Consider the following 14506-nt stretch of genomic DNA (forward strand, 5'->3'; position numbering starts at 1 on the left):
AATGGGGCAATTGGGTGGCACAGTTGGTTAATTGACTGACTCTTGATTTCAGCTCAGGTCATCATCTCAGGGCTGTGAGACTGGGCCCTGCTGTTGGGCTCTGTGCTGGGCATGGAGCCTGCTTAAGATTCTCTCTCTCCCTCTGCTACCCCCCCCCCCACACACACACACATGCTCTCTCTCAAAAATAAATAGAGAGTGAGAAAAAAGAAGAAGAGAGAAGAGGAAAGGAGGGGGGATGGCTGGATGGACAGATGATTGGAAGGAAGGAAGCGAAGGGAAGGAAAGGGAAGGAAGGGAAGTGAAGGGAGGAAGGAAGGAGGGAAGGAGGGAAAAAGAGAAAGAAAGAAAAGAGAAAGGCAAAGAGAAAAGAAAAGAAAAGAAAAAAGAAGAAAAGAAAAAAGAAAAGAGAATAAAAGGGAAAGTGAGAAAGAGGGGAGGGAGAAAGAAAGGGCAGGAGGAAAATGGGATAAGGAGAGAGGTAGGGAGTGCAAGAACATACTGCTCTCATTTAAAGTCTCTTTGTAGTATTGGGACAGTAAGTCTACTCTTTGGGTTCTGCTTTGAAAATGCCAAACACAAGGGGCTGGAGGAAAAGGGAGGCATTTTACATACTTATGAGTGAAACTCAAGGCAAACCCAGTACCTTAAGAATCCCACAAAAATCAGGACCACTTTGGAACTTTGGTGGCTGAATCATTATGAAGAATATCACATCAAAAATTAAATGAAGAAAAGGATGTAGAATAGAATGGAAAGGAAAAGTATATGGCATATATTACTTGGCTAAATATAGTTCTGAAGTCTCATGATATACTGTGCAGTATAGATGCTATTGATACTGAAGGTAGAATAATTTGGATGAAAGTCATGCAATACAAGGTAAGGTCTAGAAGAGAGAAATAATAGTGTTTGTTTCTCTTTCTTGATTTTAAATTCTAAGCTTTCATAGCTTTGAGACTCATGCACAATCAACAATACATTTTCAACAATATTTTCTTCAAATCAGAAAAAAAAAACCTTTTAGCTTATATCAGTATTTTCCAACTCCTTGAATTATTTTTTTAAAATCATTTTCATTACAAAAACTTACTAGTATATGGGTATTATCATCTTTCCTCTTATGTAGTATCTACCTTCCATGTTAATGGAATTGCTATTAAATTTATTTGAAAGATAACATTTAGAGAAGGTTGACTTAAGTTTGAAATTCTCTACCCTTCCTCAAAGCACTTTATGCCCTTTGCCTCAGTGCACTGAAAATCTTATTTTCAGATATGTGGCTATGGCATGAGTATCATTCAGTGCATAGGTTAGAGATATTGTTTCCAAGCATGCATTATATGTGTCTTTCTATGACTTTTGTTTCCAATTAATTGTGCAAACAATGAGGAAATTATCTTTTCCAAATACCATAGATATTCTTATTGAAAGTAGAAGGACAAAAAGATTTAATTCAGTAATATGTGGATACTGTGCAACAATATAAAAATTGCCATAAAGCATTGGTATTGAAATGTTAGAAATGAGAAAAATAGGGGCACCTGGGTGGCACAGTCTTCTTGAGCATCTGACTCTTATTTTTGTCTCAGGTCATGATCTCAGGTTTGTGAGATCAAGCCCAGCATCAGGCTCCATGCTCAGCATGGAATCTGCTTGAGACTCTCTCTCCCTCTCCTTCTGCCCCTCCCACTCGTGCGCGCGCTCTCTCTCTCTCTCTCAAATAAATAATTTAAAAAATATAAATGAGAAAAATAAGCATACATTTTTAAAGGCATAAACTTCAGGAATTTGCCTGCAATATTATACAATGAAACTCTTATACAAAAAGTGATCCTTTTCTATCTAAGTTAAAGGTTTAAGCTGCAGTGCAACACCTGCAAGGAAATCATAGAAATTGCCAAATGTTGTCAGGCATGCTGAAAACTCAACCACTCCAGAATATGAGAGAATACCCTATGCTTAGAGGTAACACATTTGAATTTATGAAATTACCTGTACAGTGTGAAATAATAGTCTCTAATCTATTGAAGTATACTTTACAAGATTTTATTTTTATTTTCCTAGTGTGCAAGTTATTACAATTATTATTTGTTGCCTCAATATACAGAAATGAAGGAAGCATATTTTAGTTTAAAACATAATCAAGCTTCAAATCACCTTTTTTTATTTAAAGATAACATTTTTCACCAATTCAGAAACTAAATGTAGTTCAAATAAAGGAATAGCTGGCACTGATGTCAAAGAATTCTGTGCTCCCTGCTAGTCATATCTGAAGTTTATGTCTAGTTTCCTTGGAGCCTTGGATGGCCATAATGAGTGGTCACCTTGAAAGAAAGATGACAAATTTTGCATTTTTATTTTTTACTAGTTAATTTATGAGAATATACTCCTCCAATACAGCAATGACTATCTTAAATAGACAAAAATGCTGAGCCACATCTGTTGTAACCTATCAATACCCCTGGGATGTGATATCATAACCCTGCCTGTGATATCACTATAAAAAGAGAATAGATGGAGAGAGTACTTAGATTCTTGTGTCACCATGAAATGTTAAAATATGCAGAAAAATAATGGACTTTAACGGGTTTCAAAACTCTGTCAGCAAATTCCTTTTTCATTACACCAAAGTATTTGCCAACTGTCCACAGGATGAGTCTTGGCTAGAAAACCTAAGGAATGTTTTCATTCTTTCATAGCAGTAGAGACTTCACAAATGTTATGCATTCTTTAAAAAAAAAAATTCTGATAGATCTTCATGGATAGCTAGTGATGGAATTCTAGAAAAATGGGTGAGATTTAAAAAAGAATATTTTCTGTGGGAGTCTCAAGTTTCTGCCCATTTTGCAAGTAGAGCACTGACTGCCTTTATTCTGGATGACTTTTTTTTTTTTTTTAATTTGTTTTAGCAAGAAACCTTGGAAGATGTAAATAATGTCTGCCTCTAGTCCTGGATTTTTGTTTTTTGGCTGTTTTTAAATTATCTATTTAATTTGCTTCCTAGTAATCTCTCTTTTCAGATTTTATATTTTTTCCTGATTCAATTTGGGAAGACTGTATGCTTCTAGGAACTCTTTTTTTTTTTTCTATGTTGTCCAATGTTGGCATATCATATTTGGTAGTAGTCCCTTCTAATCCTTTGTATTCTGTTGTGTAGATAGTGAATTCTCTTTCATTTCTGATTTTTTCTCTTTTTCTCTTGATGAATCTCGCTAAAAGTTCATTAAGTCCATTTATTTTACCTTATTTTTTTTATAGAACCAGCTTTCAGTTGCATTTATCTTCTTTCTTTTCTTTCCTTTTCTTTCCATTTCTTTTCTTTTCTTTTCCTTTCTTTCTCTTTCTCTCTTCCTCTCTTTCTTTCTTCCTCCTTTTATTCTTCCTTTCCTTTCCTTTCCTTTCCTTTCCTTTCCTTTCCTTTCCTTTCCTTTCCTTTCCTTTCCTTTCCTTTCTCTAATCCATTTAATTTTTACTCTGATTTTTTTTTCCTTCTGCTAATTTGGGGTTTTGTTCTTTTTTTCTTTTTCTAGTCTCTTTAAGTGTAAGGTTATTTATTTGAGATTTTGTTTTGTTTCTTGATTTGGGCATGTATGGCTATCAACTTCCCTCTTAGAACTGCTTTTCTGTGCCCCCAAATTTTGGACCATTGTGTTTTTGCATTTATTTTCACATATTTTGTTTCCTTTTTGATTTATTCATTGAACCGTTGGTTCTTTGGTAGTGTGTTGTTCAGCCTCCATGTGTCTGTGTTTTCAACTTTTTTCCTTGCAATTAATTTCTAGTTACATACCGTTGTGTTGGGGAAAGATGCTTGACATGGTTCAAATCATCTTAAATTTATTGAAATTTGTTTTGTATTATAACATGTGATCTGTACTGGAGAATGCTTCATGTATACTTGAAAAGAATGTACATTCTGGTTTGGGATAGATTATTCTGTATATGTTTAAGTCCATCTGATCTATTGTATTGTATTACCAGTTGCCTTATCATTTTCTGTCTGGATGATTTATCCATTGATGTAAGTGTGGTCACAATATCTTCTAGTATTGCATCATTTTCAATTTCTTTACGACTGTTTTGCTTGCTTTATATATTTAAATGCTTCTTTGTTGGGTGTATAGATATTTACAATTGCTATATCCTCTTTTTGTTTTTTGTTTTATTTTGTTTTTAAAGATTTTATTTATTTATTTGACAGAGAGAGACACAGCCAGCGAGAGAGGGGACACAAGCAGGGGGAGTGGGAGAGGAAGAAGCAGGATCCCAGCAGAGCAGGGAACCTGATAGGGGGCTCGATCCCACACGCCCTGGGCTGAAGGCAGATGCTTAAGGACGGAGCCACCCAGGTGCCCCAACTCTTTTTGCATTGATCACTTTATCATTTGTAATGTCCTTGTTTCTTGTTACATTCATCATTTTAAAGTGCATTTTTCCTGATGTAAGTATTGCTACCTAGGCTTTTAGGGTTTTTTTCTTTTTTCCACTTTCATTTGCTTGGAATATTTTTCTATGCCTTAACTTTCTGTATGTGTCTTTAGGTTTCAAGTGAGTTTCTCTTAGGGAAAATATGGATGGGCCTTTTTTTTAAATCCATTTGGTCCCCATATATCTTTTTATTGGAAAATTTAATCTATTCACATTTAAAGTAGTCATTTTGTTCATTGTTTTCTGGTTGTTATTACAGTCCTCCTCCTCATTTCTTCTCCTGTTTGTGTGTGTTGTGTGTGTGTGTGTGTGTGTGTGTGTGATAATTTTGCTTAGTGTTAAGTTTGAATTCATTTTTCCTAATTTTTTGTGTATCTGTTATAGGTTTTTTGTTCATGGTTACCATGAGGTTTATATATAATATTCTAAGTATATAGCAGTATCTATTAGGTTGATGTCACTTAAGTTTGGACACATTGGAAAAATACTACATTTTATTGCCCCCTCTGAGTTTTATGTATATGGTATCATATTTTACATCTTTTTATTTTGTGATATCCTATTTTTTGATATAATTGATTTTACTGCTTTTGTCTTTTAACATTCATATTAGCTTTGTAAGTAATTGGTCAACTACTTTCACTATATGCCTTCTTTCACTTATGAAATAGTTTTCTTCTAATTGTGGCCTTCTCTTTTCCACTAAAGAAGTTCCTTTAACAGTTCTTGATGGTCTATATTAGGGGTGATGAAAACCTTTACTTTTCCTTTTCTGGGAAACAATTTCTGTCTCTTTCAATTCTGAATGATAACTTTGCTGGGTAGAGTATTCTTGGCTATAGTTTTTGTTTTTGTTTTCTTCTTTTCAGCACTTTGAATATATCATGTTACTCCCTCTGGCTTGAAAAGATTCTGCTGAAAATTAGCTGATAGGGTTATGTTATTTTCCCTGTATATAATTAGTTGCTTTCTCCTTGCTTTTAAGATTCTCTATCGTTACTTTTTGCAATTTTAATTATTATGTGTCTTATTATGGACCTCCTTGCTTTCATCCTTTTGGGGACCCTCTGTGGTTCCTGGAACTAGATGTTTGTTTCCTTCCCCAGGTGGAGGTATGCAGCTATTTATGCAAATGTTCTCTACCCCCTTTCTTTCTGTTCTCCTTCTGGTATCCCTATAACACAAATGTTAGTACATTTGATTTTGTCCCAGAGATCCTTTAACCTACACTTATTTTTTTTTAATATTTGCAATTTATCACTACCCTCATTTTTTTCTTTTTTCCCTTTTTGCTATTCAGCTTGGGTGCTTCCATTATTCTGTCTTTTCAGGTTCATTCTTCTGCATCCTCTAATCTGCTATGTTCATTTCAGTTATTGCATTCTTTGTGTGATTCTTTAGAATATATTTTCTCACTCTTTGTTAAGTTCTCAATGAGTTTATCCATTCCTCTCAAGTCCTTTTAAGCATATTTATGACCATTACTTTGAGCTCTTTATCAGATATATTGATTATCTCTTTTTCATTTAGTTCTTTTTGAAGTTTTATCTTGTCCTTTCACTTAAAGAATACTCCTTTGTCTCCTGTTTAACTCTCTGTGTTTATTTCTATAAATAGGCAGAACAGCTACTTCTCTGGTATTTAAAGGAATAGTATTTCGTAGAAATATCTCTTGTGGAGATTGTGCATGTTTGGCATCTTTGGTTGTCTGGCTGAAGTTGTATTAGGCACCGGCTGCTGGTTTTTGGGCATTTCATGCTGCGGTCATCCTGGTGGACTGGCTGGAGTTTATGCAGGTGTGGGCTGGGTGTCTGGGGTGCTGTGTTCAGCAGGTATCCTGATGGGTCAGCTGGAGATGAGCTGGCTATAGGTTAAGCATTCCCTCAGTGCTCTGGAGAGTCATTTGTAGCTGAAATATGTGTAATCCTAGGTGCCCCTAGGATGCTTTGTGCCTCTGTCACCTTGGTGAGGTGGCTGAAGCAGTAATAGGCACTGTTTGGGTACGTCCTGATGAATGTCATGTTAGGGTCACTTCAGTGGGACAGCTATAGTTTGAGCAAGTGTGTATGGGGCTGCCTTTTGGGATAGATTTGAACAGATGGTCTATGGGCCTGCTGAGGTGGCAGGTGATCTATGGTACCCAGACCCTGCCCCTGTCTGTGCTATCAAAGTGGAGGGCAACATTAACATTGGCACTTGCCAGGATCTCTGAACAGGGAGAGCATTTGCAAGATGCTCTAGGATTGGTCCCTCTACATTATAGTTGATCTTTTAAACCACAGCTTTTTTGTATTTCAGGGTATTAGGAGGGTTGATGTGGTCTAGGGTCCAGGACTCCCTGAAGTAGCAGGCTGGCTAGGGTACACATACCTTGCTCCTCTCTGTGCTATCATGGTGGAAGACGAAAGTAAATGATGGCTAAGTTCAAGAGAAACATTAGTCTATAATTCTTTTTTTTTTCTTTTAAATGACTTAGTTTTTAGTGTCATGGTTATATAAGCATCATAAAATAGGTTAAGAAATGTTCAATTCTATTCTATATTTTGAAAGATTTACATGATTTTGGTATTATTTTTCTGAGATATTTAATAGGTTTCAACAACGAATCCATATTGGCCTGGCATTTTTTTTGTGGTAGATAAGGATTTTTTAAAGATTACTAATTCCGTATGTATAAAAGACATGGAGCTATTTAGACATTTACTTTTCTTTTAGTATCAACTCTAACAAGGTGTTTTTCAAAGAAAATTTTGTATTCTATTTTGTTATTAGTTCATGTTATCCCATTACAGTTCTTTATTCATTGATCTGTATTTTTTTGTTCTATTTAGTGTTGGTAATTTTTTTTATCACTTTTGCTAAAACTTCATGGATTTTATCACTCTTTCTAAAGAACTAACCCTAGGCTTTATAATTTTTCTGTATTGTTTGATATCTCAATGATTTCTGTTATTTTTCTTATGTCTTTTTTCTCTACTTGTTTTGGGTTTTACTTCTAAATTGGAAGCATTTAAACTTCTAAGGTTTTCATTTTTTATGACATAAGCTTTTAATATCACTCAAAAAGCTACTCTGTCTGCATCTAAAGATTTTGGTAGGCTGGGTTCATCATTGCATTTAGCATATTTTCCAACTTTCCTGTGATTTATTCTTTGATCAATAGGCTATTTATAAAATCCACATTGTTTTGTTAGGACAGGGGTGACAATCAATAGTCACTTTTTATATCCTAAGTGGAGATATAATTTAGTTTTTATTTCTACCATTCAAAAATTGCCCTAATATACAATTTTCTTAAGAGAATGAAATCTGTGAGTTTCACCATTCATAAGAAAACTGACCTCATTTATTCTCAAAGCCTTATGTCTGTCTATATAGAAGACTGCTCTGTGATTTTGTGGGAAATTTCCATTCCAAAGAGGAAATGGTCAATGTTTTAAAAATAATTTACTATCTTGGCTATAATACAGTTTTATAAAACTATAACACAGTTTTATAACTAGTATCTCTTAGAGAAAAACATCTTCTATCTAATCACTTGTATTGCTACATTAGGCATTTCTAATGTAAAGGAAACTGTAGATGAGAATGCTATAAATGAACACATATATTTGAATATGCCATTTTTAAGTTCATAAATACCTCTGTTTTGCTAGGGAAATATATTTAATTCATATTGTACTTGAGTTTATCCAGGTCTTTTCCAGATGCACTCTCCATTTCAGAAAGTTGTATTGAAACAATAATGAAGAAAACACGTTGAGAGAAACTCTTCATACTCTACCAATATCACCAAACTTTATTGAAATTGACTATTTTTCTCCATCTTGAAATAAATATTTACTGCAAGAAATTAAGAGAATGTCAAAGTTACCATATGTTTGTTTTTCACAAATTATCAACAGCAAACTTGCTTCTGGACTGTTGATAATTTGTCAGCAATTATTAATAGGTATTGACACTGACAAAGTTCCCACTGGGGTTTAGCCTTCAAAATAGTTCAGGATTCAAAACTTATCAGTAAGCAGCTGTTGCTATCATCAAGTGCACATTGTGGTTCTATTTTATAAGGAAGTTTTCATTTTAAATAGAAAAATTTTTTATTTGGTGATTGTTTTTTATTTTAAGTTTATTTCTAACTTTAAAGAGTACCAATCAGAGTACATGCAGATTGATAACCTTAAAAACAAAAACACAACCAAAATCTCAATTTTTAAAATAAATCCTTATTTCTGTCAATGTTTCACATAAATACATTCTAAACATTTAAATAACTTTAGAAAAAAATACAAAAATACACAGTGCCTAGTTTCAATTTTCTTACCAACTGTCTTTGGGTCAGTTGGCAATTTGTTATTCTTGGCTGGGTATATTTATTTGTCTCAGTGGTCAACTAAGTTTATTTGTTTATCTAGGCTGCCCACACATGGAATGACTAGAGAAACTCAGTTATATTTCACATATCTCACATATTCCACTAGACAAGTTTGGGCATATTCTCATAGTGTTGATAAAAGTACTAGACAGAGAGAAAAAAAATTAAGTAGGCACATTTCAAGCTTGTATCATGTCTCATAACATCTAATTTGTCAAAGTAAATTACATGACCAAGACCAGAGTCAAGCAGTGGACCAAATTAAAGTGTATGGCAAGGGACACAGATAGAGGGAGGGATTAAATATAGAAATCAATGGCACAATCTATAACATCTAAAGGCCTTAAGCTTGAATGTTTTACCTACTTTTACATTTCTCATTTCTGTGTAAATATGGTAAGTTATATCAGAAAATTTATGGTTAAGATTACTAGGTAAAATATTGTGTCTATATGTATTGGTATACATGGAATCAATATAAAGAAATTAGAAATTGCATGTGTTAAAAGAAGATTATGCACTTGGGAACATGCACAAAATGTACTGGCTATCAAAGAAAAAATTGCACACATTGTGGATGGATGGTAGGTAAAAGTCCCGGCTTTGGCCCCATGAGCAGTCATAGAACAGCAGAAGCTTGGATCTTAAGCCTTGACTTAGAATCCCCGGAGGTGGGGTACAGAGCAACAGCAGCACAGCCCAGTGATGGTGGGTCAAAGCTGGGACTACTTACAACTCAGAGGGCAGTCACAGAACAGCAGGAGCTTGACCCAACTGATGGCAGGTTAAGACTGCAATTTAGGACCCAGGGGACAGGGTACAGAGCAACAGCAGCACGGCTCTAGTAATGGCAGTCAAAGCCATTCCTGGACCTGGGGACAGAGCACAGGGCAGCCATGTCTCTAGTCTTGCAGGTGGCGAAGCACTATGGCACTCTGACACTAGTGAGCAGGCCCAGCAGTGACTGGGGCCTCTGTGATCAGGCCTCACTATAGCAACTATTTTGGCCCTATTGAGGAGAAAATCCAGGCAGCTGTCAGCTGGGTTTAGCTTTAGCGAAGACTGGGATGGGTACACCAGTAGCAAAAGCTGCAAATGTCCATGGCAGCAAGGCTTGCTGAGGTTCTCTTGCTCTTTTTCTTCTGGGATAAAATCCATCTGAGGGGAGCCCCATTGGGGTCAAGCTGCTCTGGACTGGGGGATAGGGTGACACAGGTAGAATGCTTTCTATACTTTTCTTTCCAGCCATCCTTGGTTTTTGAGCTCCACAGGGCTTCTGCTTCTTCACTGTAGTCAGAGCTTTCCCAGAGCTAGTTTCATCAGTGTGTAGTTCTTATTTTTGTCGTGGAGAAAAGTTTTAGGCCTCCTAGCCCTTTATCTTGCTGACGTCCTCTCCAAAACGAAGGTTTTACATGAAAGCCTTTGAGCTAGAATTGTGTTTTCTGAAGATAAAATTTTCTGCTCTCCAGTTTTATTGACATGGGCTGTGCTCCCCACATGTATGAGCATTTCAGTGTTCAATACTGAAAGTCCATAGCAAGGTAAAGTGGAACAAAAACGGCCAATTTGAAAAGAACCGAATTTGTATAGTAATTATTTTGTTGGAATCTGTCCGTGCAACTTCTCCCTGAAAACAACTAAATCTTACCTATGCATGTGTGGAGAACATTTTTTATTAGTTTATAAATCATTGAAGGCAGGCAGGGAGGGAGGAAGGAAGGAAGGGAGGGAGGGGAGGAGAGCGATTACCGTGCAGTGGAAAATACATGGATTCAAGAAATAGGTGGTCCTGGATTTGGATCCTTGTTAAACAGTTTACACATTTTCTGAGCCTAGGGAAATTATTTAATTTTCTAAACTTTGCTGGCCATCTTTAAAATCTGAGTAAAATTGCCAGAGTTGTTGAAAGAATTAAATGCTTTATTGCATGTAAAATTATTTTTATCAGTGCTACATCCAAATGTAATCAAGAAAGAATAGGCATTAACTTTTCTGTCTCTGAGAAGAATTTTATATTGAGAAGAACACAATGTCACGCTGTTACTAAGTGTAAAAAACTAGAATTCTGTATGCTGGCTTGCTGGACAGAGGCTGAGCTCTTAGCAACCACACTTTACCACTCCCTTTACAGAGGAGACTAGAAAATCACTGTGAATTCTATGGAAGAGCCAGGTCTGTCTCACACTTGTCCTGCCTTGTACCCATCCTGCCAATTTCAGCACTGTGTAAACGTTGCCACCTCTCAAAATTTGCGAGAATTTTTCTTCTCCCCCCTCAATATCATATTTTAATAGAATTAATCCCTACATGTTTTTTTAGGATCTCATCATTTTTAGATTTCACTGTAATTGTTTATATATATCTATATTAATCTTTTTATTACTAGCACATGATATATCAAAAACATAGTACTCAATTTTTTGTTGAACAAATATTTATGCAGATATTTCTATTAAAAACTATGACTATCGATCATAAATTATAGAATTCATACTTGCAATGAATAAGGACACATACAAGATGCTGTGAAATATTAGGGATTTACTCAACACAGGAACAAAAGCAAGCGTGATCATAAAAATCACATAACTAGAAAGGCAAGGGCCATTTTCTGTCAACGATGGTTTATGATGAAACATGTTTTGTTTAATTTGTTTTGTACAAATCCCACTGACTAGCATATAGATAAATAAGAATATTGACGTTGAGTTTAATGTTATTTAGTCTCTGGATTTTCAGGAAAAATATATAGGTTGAAAAATAGCAAACAAACAAAAAACAAAACCACTTTGGTATTTTAAAACATACAGTTAAATATAGTGTTAAGTTTTCCTGTCTGCACATATTAATGCTCCTCAGAAGACAGACATCATTCCATAAATATTTGTTTCCCAAGTGCTGAAGTTTATAACCATTAGAGGCTAGTATTAGATATTAGAAATGTCAGAAGAGCATTCAGTTTCAGTTTTGTGAGTTACTATATGAATACTAGAAGTAAAGCAGTGTGTCACTTACAAAAGTGTTTCCACAGTATTTCCTGCATTCCTTTACCTCAATCAACTTTTAGGAGAACACAGAAAAATTCTAATAAGAATGTGAATAGTTAACACTGTTTTAATCTCTCTAAAATTGGTCATCCATAATACAGTGTTAAAACCACTCCCACTTTCAAATCCATTTTCAAACATGGATTTCTTTATAAGACCATGTTAGGCAATTGCTTTGGGGAGTATAAATATCATCTTCATTAAAGATAATACAAATGAATTCTAGGCATTTTAAATATATGCCTAAGGGCCTCAGAATGGACAAACACTATATAGATGCCACAAGTTAATATTTTTCATCCCTTAAAATAACTAGCGGATAACTCATTCAAGTTTTCTTTTGATTATCAAATGTGTTTTTACTGTGATTTTATTCTGTTTCATGACTTTTTAAAAATCTCCCACAAAAGACTTTAAGAAAGTTGCTTTATTTGGCTTAGTGTCAATTAGGATTTTTTTTTTCTTGAGATTAGTTTCTTCCCTAGTTTATTCACTGTAGACATTATTTATTTTCCTTAGAATGTTTCGCCTCAGGGTTTCATGACAGTGCTACTATATTACAGAATAGAAATAGAACTCCAGTCTCCCTTTCCCCCCAACCCCTATAAATTCATTTCTAATGACTGAAGAGCATGCAGAGGCACTCAAAGATATATCAGAGTTTTTCAAAGTCCTTATTTTCAGCATGAAAAAAGAACTCTAAATCGGAACCCATTACTTATAGTTCATTTATTTACTGGTCTAGAAAAACGAATAACCTCATTATAGCTCAGCTTTGTCTTGCACATACAAGAAATCTTTCATCATTATGATGTAGCAGTTATCTTGAGTAAAAAATGAAATTATTCTTTTAGCAGACTGTCTTCCTCTCTACTTATTAAGTTGTGTTAAAAGTACATTTCTTGCAGAAAATGCCAATGTCTGATTAGGTTTTCAACATACTACATTGAACTGACTGCATACATTAAATTGAGTTTTCCAAGTAATTTTTTTCTCATCCCATTTTTTTTCTTTAATTTCAGAAAAGCCTAAGAACATGTACCATTTTATTTGCATTTTTGAAGTTTCATCTTATAAATTCTATTAGGCCAGAAACTGGACTCACTGAATATGATATTAAATTGTTATAATTCAAGAATTATATTTATTATGTGAATGAACATGTAAATATTTTAAAATGCAGGTACATACTAAAACAAATTCTATATAGAAAAAAGGTAATAGTAGAAGACCATCATATTTTGTTTTTATATAGACTGCTGAAAAATTCAGTTTGTATAACAAAATATAGATGAATTTTTAAAACAGTTAAATCTTCCTTTGGAATGAAATACATATTGGTGAAAATGTATTGTGAAGAATTTAAAAAAGGCTGACTCTACACTTAGCTACTCAGTGAAGAAAGTGAAGTGAAGAAGAAAGACAAAAGAATAAACCTAATGTATCCAAAGCAATTAATGAGAGTTACATACTCATGGGACAGAGAAAAGCATGGTATTGCCCATAGCCCAGCTAACAGTAACTTGGAATGCCTCATTAGATTTACCCCACCTTACAAAAAATACATTTAGTTGATTAAAATCTATTAACTATAGATGTCATTTGAGAAATTAAAATAAATTTGGTATATAGAATTGTTTCTCTAATAGTTTTAATGATTTTGTAATACACTTAGCAGTAGAGATATCATGATGTAAATTGTACATGGTAGAGTTTTTAAACCCAGACATCTATAAAAATCAAAACAAAAGCTGTGCTATGTTGCAAGTAATAGTAATTAAATATGTACTTTACTCACCTACTTGCAAAATTTTCAGATAGTTGTTTTTTTCTTTCTTTCCTTTGATTTTAAGACCATTATCTTAAACATTTATTATGGAACATAATAGCAAAAGGAGAGGGAAGAGCAAAGTAAATCATCATGGCCTATTCTTATTTTCTCTGCTGCCTGTGCAAAACTTTTTTCACTATACAAATGTATCTTTTTCTAAAGATTTTTAATTTATTTGAGAGAGGGAGAGCACAGTGAGCAAGAGAGAACATGAGTTGGGGGGACAGAGGGTTTAGGGAGAAGCAGGCTCCCTGCTGAGCAGGCAGCCCAATGTGGGGCTCCATCTCAGGACCCTGGGATCATGACCTGAGCCAAAGGCAGATGCTTAACTGACTGAGCCACCCAGGCGCCCCATCCCAAATGTATTTTAAAACAAATCCTAGACATAATATCTAACAGATATTACTTTAACATAATTTTATAACCATCATCTTACTCAGCAAAATTTATTGTAACTCCTTAATATCATCTAATGTCAGTCTGTTGTCTGTACATTTAAAAAATAGTATACAAATGTGTTTTTTAATTTTTAATTTTTTTTTAAAGATCTATTTATTTGAGAGAGTGAGCAAGCATAGTGGGAGGTGAGAAGGGGAGGGAGAGAATCTCAAGTAGACTCCCTGTTGAGTGCAGAGCCAGACTCAGTGCTCAGTCTCAGGACCCTGACTGAAATCAAGAGTCCTGATGCTTTACTTACTAAGCCACCCAGGCACCCCACAAATGTGTTCTTTTTAAAGTTGCTTTGTTTCTAATCAAGATACAAATATTTTTAACCTAGCTGATATGATATTCTTAAGTTTTTTTTTCCCAGTTGTTTAAAAT

General features: G+C 34.6%; 1 long non-coding RNA gene across 2 annotated transcripts in view; it reads left to right on the top strand.

The window, feature by feature from the left end:
* The window catches only part of LOC123798154 (uncharacterized), a 373819-nt gene that overhangs the window by 256549 nt on the left and 102764 nt on the right, over positions 1 to 14506 (top strand). The gene's annotated exons all lie outside the window — the stretch shown is intronic.

Source organism: Ursus americanus, chromosome 1 (genome assembly GCF_024610735.1).
Source record: "Ursus americanus isolate L20-20 chromosome 1, mUrsAme1.1.p, whole genome shotgun sequence".
Lineage (NCBI taxonomy): Eukaryota > Metazoa > Chordata > Mammalia > Carnivora > Ursidae > Ursus > Ursus americanus.